The sequence below is a fragment of the Manis pentadactyla genome, chromosome 13, assembly GCF_030020395.1.
Source record: "Manis pentadactyla isolate mManPen7 chromosome 13, mManPen7.hap1, whole genome shotgun sequence".
NCBI lineage: Eukaryota > Metazoa > Chordata > Mammalia > Pholidota > Manidae > Manis > Manis pentadactyla.
Window position 1 is genome coordinate 69162857 of NC_080031.1, and position 15854 is coordinate 69178710.

At 42.5% G+C, this 15854-nt stretch overlaps 1 long non-coding RNA gene across 1 annotated transcript; it reads right to left on the reverse strand.

Annotated features, from left to right (window-relative positions):
* Positions 1-1535: 1535 nt before the first annotated feature.
* On the reverse strand, positions 1536-6825 carry LOC130680329 (uncharacterized). Its single transcript, XR_008993283.1, has 5 exons — positions 6750-6825; positions 6027-6378; positions 4867-4929; positions 3865-3987; positions 1536-1950 (listed from the first exon to the last, which is right to left on the reverse strand). It is a non-coding gene; the product is annotated as an uncharacterized LOC130680329 (long non-coding RNA).
* Positions 6826-15854: the final 9029 nt, after the last annotated feature.

Sequence of the window (15854 nt, forward strand, 5' to 3'; positions counted from 1 at the left end):
CTGACCGCCGTGCCCCTTAATATTTCCAACTACTCCTTCCATGCAGAAGGACAACCCTTCTGTCCCCTGGCAGACATACCCCTATGGGAACCAGAATACACAGATAATCTCACCATCCACCACTGTGTAGGCCCAACCCCTCCCCCCTCCAGTGCACTTCACTGTCTCTCTATCTACACCCCTACCTCCGGCTCTAAGACTTTTACGCAACCAGGTCACTTATTTTGGTGCAATGGCAGTCTTTTCAACTCACTGCCTCCCAACTCCAATATACCCTGCATTCTCGTCACCCTAATCCCACAGGTTACACTTTACAGCATGGCAGAATTTCTTGAGCTCCAACCTCCCTTGCCCTCACGCACAAAAAGGGCTGCTTTCCTTCCCATCATGGTCGGTATCTCTTTGACCACCTCAGCCATTGGGGCAGGGTTTTCGGGAGGAGCCTTGGGTCACTCTCAATGGGCAATTAAAGATCTCAATGCCAAACTTGAGGGAGCCCTGACATCCACTGCCGTTTCCCTGGCCTCTCTCCAAAGACAAGTCACTTCGCTAGCTAAGGTCACCCTTCAAAACCGGCGGGCCTTAGATCTGCTTACAGCCAAAAAGAGTGGCACCTGCGTCTTCCTTTGAGAGGAGTGCTGCTATTACATCAACGAATCCGGCATTGTAGAAACTGACATTACCAAACTCACCAACCTTGCCTCCAGCCTCCACTCTGCTTCCAATTCCAACCCATTCTCTTCAATACTAACAAACCCCTTCCTCACCTGGCTGTGGCCCATTGCAGGCCCTATAATAATCATTCTCCTCGCCTGTCTCTTCTTGCCTTGCATAATAAAGTTTATCAAATCCCAAGTCGGTAAAATCTCTAATCAAACTTTCAACCAGCTTTTACTCAGGAACTACCAGCTTTTAGCCACAGAAGATCCCTCACCCTCACGTAACCTCCTCACCACACGCTGAGATGGACCCCTCTCCCCGCTGGAAACTGTTCCTGGAAACAATGGTCGCAGACACCTGGCTTCTGGCACCCGTATCCTCTTGGCACCATTGGAATCAACAAGTCCTCGACCTATGGTTACAGGGAACCTTAATTGATTTCCAACCTGAAGAAGTCCACATCTACTCGTCCTTACTGTGGGGAGTCCTATCAACCCTTTCCTCCCAGTCCTCAAGCCCTCACTCCCTTCTCTGCCCCCGTTCAGCAGGAAGCAGTCAGAGAGAAAGCAACGTCCACAACCCCATAGAGGAGAAAGGGGGGGAATGAAGGGCCCCCACCCATAAGATGGTGAACTTCCTGCTTCTCTTCCGGGTCCTCGGTTCCCGCCAGCGCCATCTGAACCCCAATCACCCCTTGCCCCCCTAATCCCAGCACCTAGCCAATAGCCACCAGCCCCATAGAAGTGACACCTCAATCACCCCATGCCTCTTCCTATATAACCCAGCACCTTTCCCTAATAAAGCGGAATTCTCCGGTGAATTGCTGCTGTGTGTCGCTCCCTTCCTTTCAACCCCCACCATTTGGCAGCTGCCATTATCACGTTTTTTAAATAAATGTCCCAAATACCTTGCCTTTTTCTCTGCAACTAATTTAGCAAATCTTTCTTCATCTCTGCCCTGAACTGTTACTACTCCCTGCCCAAAAAACAATTCCAAAGGCCTCAGAGCTTGATATGTAATCCTTCTACCAATGACCCAATCTTAGCTGGTTTGACAACAATGCACTCCAGACTGCTTCTCAACAATTTTTGGTCTTTCACACCTCACTGCCTCTGTACATACTGCTCCCTCTGCTTGCAGTGCTGTCTGCAATTATTTACTTGGTAATTCTGTTTCCTCTAATCCCACTGATATCCATTTGCTCTCCTCCCAGAGGCTGACCGCTAAGAATGAAATCATCTGGATTGCCTTGCTTGTCCACTTCCTGTTAAGTCCAGCCTATGGAAGCACCTGCAAGAGAGCCAAAGACAATAAGGTCATTGTGTTTCCACCTTAACTGACAAAATTTGAATACGGACTGTGATTACAAAAAAACAAACCTGGTTTAAAGTTCCTAACTCTGATAATTACACCCTAATTATATAAGAAAATGTTCTTTTTCTTGGGGTCAAATGGGATCAGTGTCTACAAATTACTCTTTCAGAGGTAAGTCCTGGAGCAGGCTTCTATTTCTCTCTAGAATGCATGCTTTTAAGCCTGACACTGTCTTCCTGCTCTGGGCAATGTTCGATGCTCTCTTACATGCCATTTATTGTAATACTGTGTCAGCTTTAAAATGATGTATATCTTCCTTTTTGCTTCCCTCCCACCTAAAATAAGGTCTGACATGAAGGTGGTATCTAATACATTCTATTTAACTTAATATGGTGACTATAAATGTATTTCTTTTGGCCAGTCTACATAGCTGAGCAAGTGACAAGAACAGCATAGCAAATAATTCTTACCTTCACCCCTTTTGAAAACTAGGAGTTAGGTCTGACGGGGCAGTGTTCTTGAACGTCCACGTACATGAACGTCTTGCTAAATATGTGATCTGGGTAAGGCCCATGAGCCTGCATTTCTAATGAGCTCCTGGGTGCTGCTGGTCCTGGACCACACTGTGCCAAGGGAGAGACTCAGACCTACTGGGTGTGAATTTGACTTAAGGCAAGTTGGTATTTGGGGAAGTCTAATTACTGCTAACCACCTCTGGTTTTATCAGATAGTTACGAAAATGAGATTTCTCCAAACCCACATTATTAACAAAATGCTTGCAAAAGTAAAGTAATCTAAAGAGGTATAGAATTATGCTAGTGCTATTCTAAGAACACACACAGTCCACACAGCAACCACAGCAACAAAGTTCTCTAAGACATCAAACATCAAAGCACTAGCAAGGGGGGGCCAGGGCTATGCGGCATCCTGAGGCAGTCTCCATCACGTTGTGATGGAGAGCCTACCATTGCCAAGGGGAAACTTCAGTAAAAATTCAGTATTAGGGAATATTTTTGTAGACTTAGTATTAAATGCAGTAATAGGGAATATTTTTGTGGACTTAGTATTACCTTTCATCACACTGAGATAAAATAATCTTCTCATGTTGTAGAAGATGAAACAACAGATTAGGTGGGAGGTAAAACTTGAATCCAGGATTTGAAAACACTAAGTCACAATCCACCACACAAATCCTTCAGCAAGAATCAAAGAAAACAAGTTGGAGCACGAGGCCCCGTTACATAAGGTCAAGTGCTGGCCCAAGGAGAAGTGTGTCTGGCATCCTCTCTTGTCCTAAGCTTTACCCACTCTCTCCTTCACCCTGGAAAACTCCCCTCAAGGAAATATGTGATGAATACATTCATACTAAAGGAGGAATGTAATGGCTTAACCTCCTGTAGCAGCTAACAGGGTGGGGTCAGGACAGGTAAGCAGCCGAGGAGAAACCTTGGCCCATCCACTTGAAACTGTTTCCCACTAGATGGCAATGTGAGGTTCCCTGCCTACTTCATTCAGATGATCCTAAACTGGATTTGAGAGGAGCCTATACTGATGATCCTTTCTGCATCTTAAAGCTGATTTTTTGTTTGTTTTCTAGAAGTGTTTATTAATGAGCAGAGCTTTGAGAAAAAAGCTGGAGGTTGATACCTATTTTCTCTCAGCTAGTGATAGGCAAGATGATTGCATGTGAGGACAGCTAGCAGACAGAAGCAAAAGTAGATGTTACCTTAGGAAATTAATAGCTCATAGAGAGTTTCAAACACCACCCTAAGATAAATGCTTTTCTATTTCTAGATTTTGCTGGCTCCTTCAATGTTGTCATACTGGTCAAAAGGGACACAGTGGGTGGAGAACTAACATTTAGCAATAAGAAAGCAGCAGATCACCTACCAAACTTAGCATGGACAGGATTCCAGTTCAGGCCACAAAGCCCTTTACCCAGTGTGGCTCTTCGGTTTGCTTTTATGGAGAACACAATTCCATCTCAAGGTGAAGTTCTACTTGCTGGAACTTCTGGAATGCACAGAAGAGAGGCCAGAAGTGAAATTGATATTTGCGTCAACTGCAAAAATAGTTTTAGCAATAAGAGACGATACTTTCAAGTGTAGGGACCTTGTTCTCAAGGTCAAGTAGTTCTGTCAACACCCAGCAGTACAATTTCAAATTTTCAAAAAAAAGATTTCTTCCACAAACTCCAGATCAGGTCTTGCCTTGCAGAAGAGTCATATTTCAAGATTGTGACCAGCCACACATTGATCACCACCACACAGAATTCGGAAATCCCCTTTCTCTACCCACACTCAGAACTTTTCCTGGCTAGTAGGGGAAAATACAGCTTGAAAGTCAACTAAGTAGCAGTATAAAAGACAAATAGCAGAAAAGAAAGCCATGTAGATTTATTATCCAAATTAAAAGCCCATGGTATGGACATAAAAACCAGAGTTGACCATATCAAGCTGTCTGATCAACATCAAACCTTTCCCTGGGGAACTTGCTCAGCCTTTGTATCTCAAAACAGGTGAATGACCTGGTTCTAGACACATTTTCCCCTTAATACCATTTTCTCTTCTTAAAGGAACATTGTCTCATAATTGTTTCACCACATCTTTAACTCTTTTTCCTCTTACAACTCCACTTTTCCCTATGGAATTCATCTGCAGAATATTCTACTGGCAAAGCTCAACAGATGCTTAAAAACAAGTAAAAACTGAAAGAAATACCCATGTTGCTTGCTCTGTATACTAATTACCTAATTCATTGTTAATTAAAAAGGGAAAGAGGAGGAATAAAGGCAGAAAAAGGAACAGAATGATATTTTGAGCACAATGCCATGACCACTTCTACTACCAGCACTTTCTATTTTATGCAGCTGTCAAATTAGTTTATACATACCTGGCACATAGTAGTTGCACATAAAAAAAAGACGTATCTCAACTATCCATTGAGAACAAGAACCTGTAAGAACAGACACAAGTTAGACAAACAACATAAGGCTGAAAAAGGAGAGTATAATTTTGTTAACACTTACTTGTTAATGTCAATAATGATTGGGAAAAGCACTGTAGATCAAAATAGATACCAATGAATTAAAACAATGAGATGCTGCTCCCCTGCATCAGAATCGCAAAGTTTTGAAAAGCAGATAACATTAAGTGTTGGGGAAGATGTAGATATATGAGAACACACATAAGCTGTTTACAGAAGTTAAATCAGGTCCCACAGTTCTGGGAAACAATCCAGCAATATTTCATGTAGTAACTTTGCTTAAGCCCTACCAGTAAAGACCTTGGATAAATTCTCACATGGGTTGGTAAGGAGCACATATGATATGTTCATATTTTATTTGTGAAAATAAAGAGAAGCCATCTAGATGCCCATCACCAGGGGAATGGATTACTTAAAGAGGATACATGTGCTCTGTGAACACTATGCAGCAATCAGAAGCAATAAACTCAACCCTACAGCAATATGGATAGAACTCAGTGAAGAAAAGGAAGAATAAAAGCAATGTCAAGCTAATCACCTTTGTGTAACTTTTTCTAAGAGTGCAAATTCCAGGTCATATGACAAATACATCCGAGGGACAGACTATAAGAGCACGGGAGTAGCCAACAGAGATGAAAGAAAACTTTTTAAAATTAAGGACTCAAATTACTATCGTGTATATATTTTCCTTTCATAATGGGGCGATTTGTGTTACATTTAGTAGATATCAAATTAATCCCCACGGCCATTAGCGGAACTTCTGACAAGTAAGCTCATGGCTCAGTCAGTTGGTTTATCATTCAGCTCAACACTGCCGGCCACCGAGATAGTTTTGACCAGTACTCAGTTCACAGTTGCTTTTATTCTCGGTCACATACTGTTTAATTTACATTAAATACTAGTTAAAGGTGCATAAAATTACTAATATTAAAATACACACTAATGAGAAGCGTTACTCACAGAACCACTCCTAAGGCTTGTGAAGAATACAGCCAGGGCACAATGTCTAAATATTTAAGTTACAAATCTACCTCATCATCAAAATTAAATATGTTCTAATCTCTTACCTTCACACCTGTACCTTCTTAATAACCTGGAAGGTGAGGCTGCGTTGCCCGTAGAATTCTTGCACTTCTCAGCATGGTGCCGGAACACGGTGGCGTGGCCAGAACCAGCTCTCTTCTCTCCCAGATTCCCCCTTGTGCCCATGTCTGTGGACACCCGGCCAGCACTTTAAAAATTCCGACCATTCTTCCTCCGAATCCAGACCGCCACCCGCTGGCCACCTCATGGGGAGGGGAGTCCCACGGTGGTACTTCAGCAGGGAGAGGTCAAAGGGGAAAGGGCCTTGCAGGTCCTGGAAGTGGGTACAGGCTGTTTAGGCAGGAAGTTTATGGAGTCCCAGGCATTCAGTGTCACCTGGGAGAGAATGGGCTCTGGGTGTCCATGTCCTGCTGGCCCTGCTAGTCCCTCACCCTGTTAGGACGTACGACCCCTCCTATCCAAGCCAAAGGACTTCTCTAAGTGGGCTGGGGTGGACTGTAGGTTTGCACCTCCACCCCCCAAATCCCTATGCTGAAGCCGAAGCCCTACCCCCCAGTGTGATGGTTTCTGGACGTGGGGCCTTTGGGTGGTACTTAGGTTAGATGAGGTCATGAGGATGGGTCCACATGACAAGATGAATGTCCTTATAAGAGGAAGAGATGCCAGAGTTCTCTGTCTCTCCAGCATGTGAGGACACAGGTGGTAATCTGCACGCCAGGAAGTGGGTCCTTTCCTGGGAACCGAACCTGCTGGCATGCTGATGTTGGATTTCCAGCCACCAGAACTGTGAGAGAGACAAAGCCACCAGTATGTGCGATTTTGTCACCAGGTCTGTATGTCAGACGTATATGCTCATAATATAGGCCAGCAGAAAGTCTCTGCTAAGAAAGAAAACACAGAAAAAAAGAAAGCACAGTGATTAATTTTAACTGAGTTAGCTTTTTAATTATTGGCAATTAAGGCTACCAACCTCTGAAATGTCTAAGTTTCTGGTAAACATTGGTAAACAGCAGCCTAGCACCTTCCAATGTACCCTATTTGTAAATAAAACATAAAAATTACCAAATTAACTGATTTTTAAATGGAAAATTAGACTGAATCTGTATTTTATTGTGGTTTCAATCTCTAAATCAAAGATGATGTAATATTTATAAATTTACTTATAGCCAAATCCTATTTCTCTTACATTTTTGGTAGTAAGTTAAACAGTATACAATATTTATTAAATGGACCAAAGTTAATTATGTTATAAAAGTAGTCAAAGATTATAAAAATTATACTTGAACACTACAATGTGGCCATGAATACTACACTCGCCTAGCAAAATATTACAGAATTCAAAAAATAGCTTGTTATATAAAAAACTGAAAGAATAATTACAACAGTCCTGAATAGGTTCACAAGTATGTAATCTGGTGAAAGGAACAGGCAGGCTAAAACAAAAAAACGTAAAATGCTTGTATAGTAGGAAGAGCATGAATTTGGGGGAGTAATGTATTCTCACAAAGCTGAAGTGTTGTATCATCCGTGAAATAAGAACAACACTTGCATTACGGGACTGTTCTGAAAGACTCAAAAGAATTGGTGAACTCACCTATCCTCAAGATTCTTCTTGGACATGACTAGTTCCGAGACACCCACCCTGCTCCCCAAACCAGCTCTTAAATGTGCTATCATTCTATGAGCATATCTTATACCTCTCCAGTATATTTATATATCACTCACACTGAGGTAGGCTCTTAGAAGAGGTATCACTAAGCTAGACTATAATGGCAGTTAGCAAAATTGCAATGGTTTTAAGCAGAGTCTAGCAAATTCCACTTTCTGTCATTTTCTTCCCTTTTGGAGACAGATACAAAAAAGAACATTCAAGGATTTGTTCTTGCTACATGGCATCCTTAAAAGACCACATGTAAGTTGTCAATGAGGTGCTTTTTGATTAAAACAATGTCCTCCAGGAAAAGTATATTCCTTAGAGAGGACTAATGTTTGTGGAGGAAGTTCTCTGCCCATTCCCACTCCTTCATCCCCATTTTTTGTCCTTAAATGCAACTGGCATTTCAACCCAACATCAGGATCTTTGAGGTGACTCATAGGCAAATTTAGTATTCTATGAAAAGCATTTTCTTGACACAAATTTCTTTAGAATAAACCTACTAGAGAGAAAATTGTTTTTGCATCTTCCTAGATACACAACCAGCAGGCATCAATTCAATCCATGTGTGTTCGTTGAGCACAGACTCAGTGCCAGGCACAGCAGTCAACAAGAGGGACCTGGTTTCTGTCCTGCCTCCAGGGGCTCTCAAACTACTGGGAAAGTACACAAGTGAGTGAGACAGAAGAGCAGAGACTTCAGATGCATTATCCATCTAATCCTGCAGATGATCAAATGAGAAAGTTTTTTCATGACCTCTTTTTCAAATGTCAAAACCTATGGTGCAAGATGCAAATGTCAAGGAAGTTCTCCCTTCCCACCCTGCTGCACCCACGGGCCTCGCTTCCCCTTAAGGTACCAACCCCCACCCCAGCCACAGGACTGACCAGGGCAGCGACCCTGATTCAGGGGAGTAGGTTCTCCTGAGGGGTTCTACATAGTACCCACCCAGACAGTAAGATGAAAAAATATGCCTTTTGTATGAGTGTTCTTAAATCTATAAATATTTAATTTTTCATGGCACTACAGGAAAAAAAACACTCTATGGTTATCTTTTTCAATTTGCCTACAAATGCATTTCCTTCTCCCAAACAGCCACCAGAATTTTAATAGTGAGCCTGTTCTATTCCTTCAATGGGTAGATAGGATAACTTACCTGGAGGCTCCTAAAATAGTTATTTCCCCACAGGTACTCATTCAAACTCTGTACAGGTCTTCCGTGCAACCATCAAGGACTTCTTATGCCCATTTACCCTTGATTAGATTTTTATATTTTGCTTCCTCATAAGCTCTTTGTCTCCATCCCCATCATCTTTCTCTGCAGCCTGAGATTCTTTGCTCAGATATGCACTTGTGAGACCAGGGATGCTACATTTTCCTGGCTGGCAGCCATCGGATTTGCAACACTTTTTAGAAAAGGCTCTTGCAATTTTTACACGTCATTTTCTTCACATCTGTGGCTGCTGTGGGAAGAACAAAGCTCAGGCAATTTGCTCCTGCTATCTGGCTTGTGGCAAAGCACTCCAAATTTCTGCTCACCCTATCCACCTCCCAAAACACTGCTGATCTGCTCCTACAGCCTGGGCGGCACCACTGCACTAACATGAGGGCTGATTTCCCACACTTTCAAGGTTTCTGTTTAACCCACCCAAATTGCTCTCATTCTGAATGGGTATTTAGAATGATTTCAAGCAGGAAATCCCATGCATTTTGCATGGTGTGAGGGCCAGGAGTGAAGCGCTTGGTGTGAAAAAGACGTAAACTAGAATCCTCACTTTGCTACTCACTGCCTGTGAGACTAGGGACAATATTTTTTAACTCTCCAATCTTTAATTTGTTGGGGATTTTTCCACCTGCACAAAAGGAAGAGGCATGGAACATCTCTCTCCATGTCACTGTAAGAATTAACTGAAATGGTATTATGCCTGGCATAGAATAACCATTCCATAAATGTTAACTAGAATTACTTAAAGACAAAGATTAGTATACCTATCACTCAACAACTATAAACAAGACTCACGCTAGGTGCCCTGTCAAAGAAAGAAGAAACAGTATCTCCTGGGTACATATTATATACCCACACTTTCATACGTAGACTCTTGTGTAATCAGATAATATGAATGGTTCCTGTCTTCACAAAGCTTACGATGGCATGCCTATAGCGAATCTCACTGCAAAGTGGCTGTGGAAAGGACTATAATCCAATGGCATCATGAGGAATGGCACTGAAGGGCTGAGAGGAAGAAAAGAATAGAGGACAAACATAGCCTTGTGGACCCTACCTTGCCCACTGTTCCTGCCAACTCCACGTACAGAATCACACGTGAAATAGGCGCTCAAGAATTGCCATATTGATTAGAAAGATGTGGTCTAAGCTATCCAGGACTCTACAGTTACCAAGTGATGGAAGTCTAACTCGAACTGGCTTTCAGCTGAAAAGGGAATTGCTTGGCTCACAAAACTAAGAAGGTGTGAGTGGAGGGAGGATTGACTTTCAGGCACAGCTGAATCCAGATGCTCTAAAGATGTGATGAAAACTTGGACACGTGGCTTTGCTTTCCTCCAGGCAGGCTTCCTCCTCAGGCCCCCACTGCGTGCTGGCCGCCGACAGCCCTGGGCCGACAGCCTCAGATCCAGCAGGCAGCACCGAAAGATTGTTCTGGGACAAGTCCAGGAGTCCATCTCATTGGACCAACTCAGGGCGTGTGCTCGCTCTTGAACTAGTCATCCCAGCTAGGAAGATGGAACATGCCAACTAAGTCTGGGTGGGCCCCTCGCCCACCTTAGCCTGGAAGCTAAGGCTTCCCACATGAAGACTCTGGATAGGGTGCTAAGAGGAGATGGTTTCCCCAAAAGAATATCAGGCAGTGGCACCAGACCAGGGGTCTTGGATATGGCAAAAACAAGACAACAGATGTGCAATGCAGGGCATAAATTACGGACCTTGAAAAATAGGCATATTTCATTGAGCCTAGATGAACAAAAGAACATAACGAGGTTCGGTAGCAAGAAGTTCGTAAAGAACCATTGCTCAAATTGAACGAAGCAGTGCCAGAGGGATGGGTCAGCACTGACCAGACTAGGAAGACAGGTTCAAGCCCCGTGTCAGTGAGTACTGAGGGGTCAGGAATATGTTTGGTCTGGTAGAAATGTGTCATTTACTGCAGTTTACTATTGCTGTGCATGTGTGACAAGCCACACCGAAACATGATTGAATTGCTTAGAAACAGTGACATTTTTTTTTTGGCTCATGCATCTGCAATTTGGTCAGGACTTTTTGGACAGGTTGTGTTAGCTCCAGTGGGTGCCAAGCAGGGACACATCAAAGGCTGGAGACTGGAATCACCTGGAGACTCAGTCAGTCAGCATGTCTGGTCATTGTTAGCTGGACCTTGCCTGGGACTCAAACAGGGGGCCTTTCTCTATGGTTGCTTGGCTTGCTCCTGTCATGATACCTGTTTTACAAGCATGAGCATGTCAGGAACCAGGTGGGTCCTACATCACCTTTTATGGTTTTGCCTCAAGGTATGTGTTCTTGCTGCCGTGCTCGGGCGCCGATGCGTACTGACCACTGCAGTCCCTCTGACTTTGCAGTTGGCCTGAATCTCTGCAGGTCCAAGGACAAGATACAGATCTGCCTGAGACACAAGATAAGTACTGAACTCAAAAACCAAAGAAGGGAGGATTTACCACACTTTAGAGAAGAACCGTCAGATATACTTGTGAATAAAATGTTATAATTTGATAGTAAAAGTATAAGAAAATATTAAGTGACACCTGATCTCTGATTTTAAATGTAACATATAAGTTAAAATATGACTAAACATTTAGGTCATTACTATTTATGTACATTGGCGCTGACTCTTTTCTGCCTCCCTCTACCCTTTTTAAGGCCCTTGTGATTACACTGAGACCACTCAGATAATCTCCCCATATTAAGATCTATAACTCAATTATATCTACAGAGGCCCTTTGCTATGAAGGGTAACCATCACAGTACCTAGGAATTAGGATGTTACTTCATTAGGATGAACATTCCTCTGCCTACTACACTTTGTTCTGTGCTTACAGAGAAATGCAAAATTCTTGGTAATTGCTATGGACTGAATTGTGTCCCACACACACAACAAGAATTGTATGTTGATGCCTTAACCCTTAGTGTGATGGCATTTGGAAATGGGGATTTGGGGGACAGCCCTGGGTTTAGATTAGGTCATGAACATGAGGCCTTCATGATGGGATTAGTGCCCTTATGAGAGGAGACACCAGGGAGAGCTCACTGTCTCCCTCTCCTTTTCCCTTGCCATCTCTTTGTCCCTGCCACGCAAGGACACAGCCCAAAGTGACCAAGAAGGCAGCTATCTAGGCAAAGGAAGAAAGTCAGGAAGAAAGCTCTCACCAGAATCTAACCATGCTGGCACCTTGATCTTAGATTTCTGCCCTTCAGAAATATGAGAAAATAAATGTCCACTGGTTAAGCCACCTAGTATGGTATTTTGTTATGTCAGCCTTAACTGACTAAAACAGTAATGAAAACTAACCTTAAGTAAAAAGTAATTGCCACATATTTAACCATCTCTGCCTGGTCATTTTTAATTCATATAAATTTTTCTGAACATTTTCTGTTCATATGGGATAGGCTATGAATCTACTCCCAGACCACTATTACCTTCAACTTTTTAAAATTCATTTATTAAAGAGTTATAATTAATTCTGCATTTCTGAGAAGTCAGTTGCTTACTTAAGAATACATTCCACAAGAATATACAATGGGAAAGGACAGTCTCTTCAAATAAATGTACTAGGAAAACTGGAGAGTGACATGCAAAAGAATAAAACTGTACCATTATCTTATACCATACACAAGAATTAACTCAAAACGGAAACCATAAATGAAGAAAGCATAAGCACTAAGCATCTTGAAATCACTCTTGTTAAAGATTTTTTGGATCTGACACCAAAACAAAGGCAACAAAAGCAAAAATAAACAAGTGGAAACTACATCAAACTCAAAAGCTTCTGCACAGCAAAGGCAACCATCAGCAAATGAAAAGACAGTCCACTGAGTGGGAGAAAATATTTGCCCATCAGGTATCAGATAAGGGATTAATATATAAAACATATAAAGAACTTATACAACTCAATACCAAAAAGCAAATAATCCAATTAAAACATGGGCAGAGGACCCAAATAGACATTTTTTCCCAAAGACATGCAGATGGCCACAGACACACGAAAGATGCTCAACATCACTATTCACTAGGGAAATGCAAATCAAAACTACTTCATACCAGTCAGAACAGCTAGTATCAAAAAGACAAGAAATAACAAGCATTGGCCATGTTATGGAAAAAAGGGAACCATCATACCTTATTGGTGGGAATGTAAACTGGTGCAGCCACTAGGGAAAACAGTATGGTATGAAGATTCTTCAGAAAAGTAAAAACAGAACCACCATACGATGCAACAACGCCACTTCCAGGTATTTCTCTGAATAAATGTAAACACAAATTTGAAAAGGCATATGCACCCCTGTATTAATAGCATTATTTACAGTACTCAACATACAATATGGAAGCAACCTAAACCTAAGTAACCATCAATAGATAAATGGATAAAGATGTGGTCTATACACACACACATAATGGAATATTACTCAGCCATAAAAAGGAGTAAAATTTTGCCATTCATAACAACACGGTTGGACCTAGAGGGTGTTATGCTAAGTGAAAAAATATAAATACCACATGACTTCACTTACATGTGGACTCAAAAAAAGAAAACACATGAACCAACAAAACAAAAGGACCCATAGATACAGAGAACAAACTGCAGGTTGCCAAAGGGGAGAGTAGTGGGGGGAATGGATAAAAATAGGGATGAAAGGATACAATCTTCCAGTTATAAAATAAGTCAGTCGCAGGGATGTATGCACAGCAGAGAGAATATAGTCAATAGTATTGTAACAACTTTTTCTGCTGACAGATAGTAACTAGACTTATTGTGGTGACCATTTCACAACATATATAAATCGTGAATCACTATGTTGTACATCTGACACTAATGCAATTTTGTATGTCAATTATTCAGCTTAAAGAAATAACATTTTCAGACTATTTTGTGATCATGTAGGTTTTCTTTACACAATTTCTCTGGCATCTTGCTGCGTGTGCCACTAGTATCCATGAGATGGTAATAAAAGAGCACATTTCAGATGCAAAGATAAAATCCCAAAGGAAATCCCAAGAGGCATAAAATCCTGGCACTTAACCAGATTCCCTAGCAAAAAGTAACAGAGTTTCCCTGACCATAAGCAAACCGCATGATCTCAGTTTCATCATAAATAGAAGGTGGAGGAAAAGAGGGGGAAAAATTTGGTGTCATGTTCCAAAAACTATCAGATTTGCAGTACACAGCCTGGGTGGCAAGGTCGGGAGGACATGGGAGTATTCTCCCCACCCCCACCTCCAGTCCACATCATCCCCTAGCTTGGTTTTGGTGTGTAATTGTTAAACTTCTTTATCATATTGTTTATTTTCATTAAAACACATAAATAGTAAAAAACAATAATAATAAGTAAGATGACTCAGAAACTTCAAAATCCTTTTAAGGGACCGTAGCTCCCACATCTCCTGGGAAGGGTGCTCATAGCCTTGCCCATCCAGCATCTCTGAGGCGGTCCAGGCCGGTGGGGTTGCCTCCCTCTAAATGCCACTCCTTGTTCTAGTGCCAGGCTTTCCTACCGAGAGCAAATCCCCCACTGCCCCGGAAGAGCCTCTGACCTACCACGTGACTGCTGCCCATCCCACACAGCCTTCTCAAGTCTTTGCCCCAAAATAGCATCCTACCAACCATCACATTCTCCCCATGCTACCTCCAACCTTCCTGACCGACATTCCCTCCTCAAAGAATTTTGCTGTCTTCTGGACACACTGCAAGAGGTAGAAAAGCAGGAATTATGCTCAAAGAAGAGACTCATGGGAGGCTGTAATCATTTCCTAAGGCTGCCGTAACAAATGCCACGAACTGAATAGCTTAAACAACAAAAATGTATTGTCTCCCTGTTCTGGAGGCCAGAAGTCCCAGAGCACGAGGTCGGCTGGGCTCCCCCTGAAGGTTCTAGGGAAAGTCTGTTCCAGGCCTTTCTCCCAGCTTCTGGTAGGAGCTTGAGGCAGCACAGCTCCAATGTTCCGGTGGCGTTCGTGTGTGTGTGTGTGTGTGTGTGTGTCCATCTGTCCAAATTTCCCCTTGTTACCAAGGATACCACTCATTGGTTGGGAAAATTGGGTTGACAATTACTCCAGTATAACCTCATCTTAACTAATTACACCTATAATGATCTTATTTCCAAATAAGGTCACATTTTGATAGACTGGAGGAGGTTAGGACTCCAACAAGCATTTTGGAGGACACAATTCATCCCACAGCAGAGCCTCAGAACAGAAACTCCCAATGCGACTCAATTCCTTTGACAAAGAGCGGAAGGCCAGTCCCTCCCTATTCCACATATAACACTCGAGAAACTCCCGGAGTCCTGTGGCTTGATTCCTGTATGTCTGTCTCCCACACCGGTGCCCGCTCCCTGCAGGCATCTCTCTCTACTTACCAGCCAACCAGTGACCAGCAGAAAATGGTTCGTATCACTTTAACTTAGCCTTAGTGTGTCACTTCATGCCATCCATTTCTCCAGGTTAGCCTGTTTACTGATGCTTTTCAAGGATAACTTTATGCAATTTGGACGTATTTCACTTAAGTCAGGCATTTGCTTTCAACTGACAATTCAAGAACTTCCACCTCTTAACCGGCCTTTAGGGTTTAAGTTCCTTTTCAAAGCTTATGATAAGAGTTTTCTATCATGATTCACATTTACCCTTCACAGCTCCCTCACACTGGGTTTCTATTCTCGGCACAGGCTATTCGCTGTCCCTTTGCTGCCATGTTCCTTCTGCTTTCTTATTGTTCCCTCTGTTGTTCTGCCACTAGGGTTCCGTGGGACATCTCAGACCGAGATTGCTCCACCTCTGTGGTTGACATGACTACACACCCGGAGACACTATTTCTTCCAAGGCTGTTGGAACAAACTCAACCTAACAAACGCCACGATTATTTCTATTGTCCGTCTTCTCATACACATATTTAGGGAAGTCTTAGCTTTCAATTTCCTGTGCTTTTCGATTCATGGGTTAAGTCCAAGATC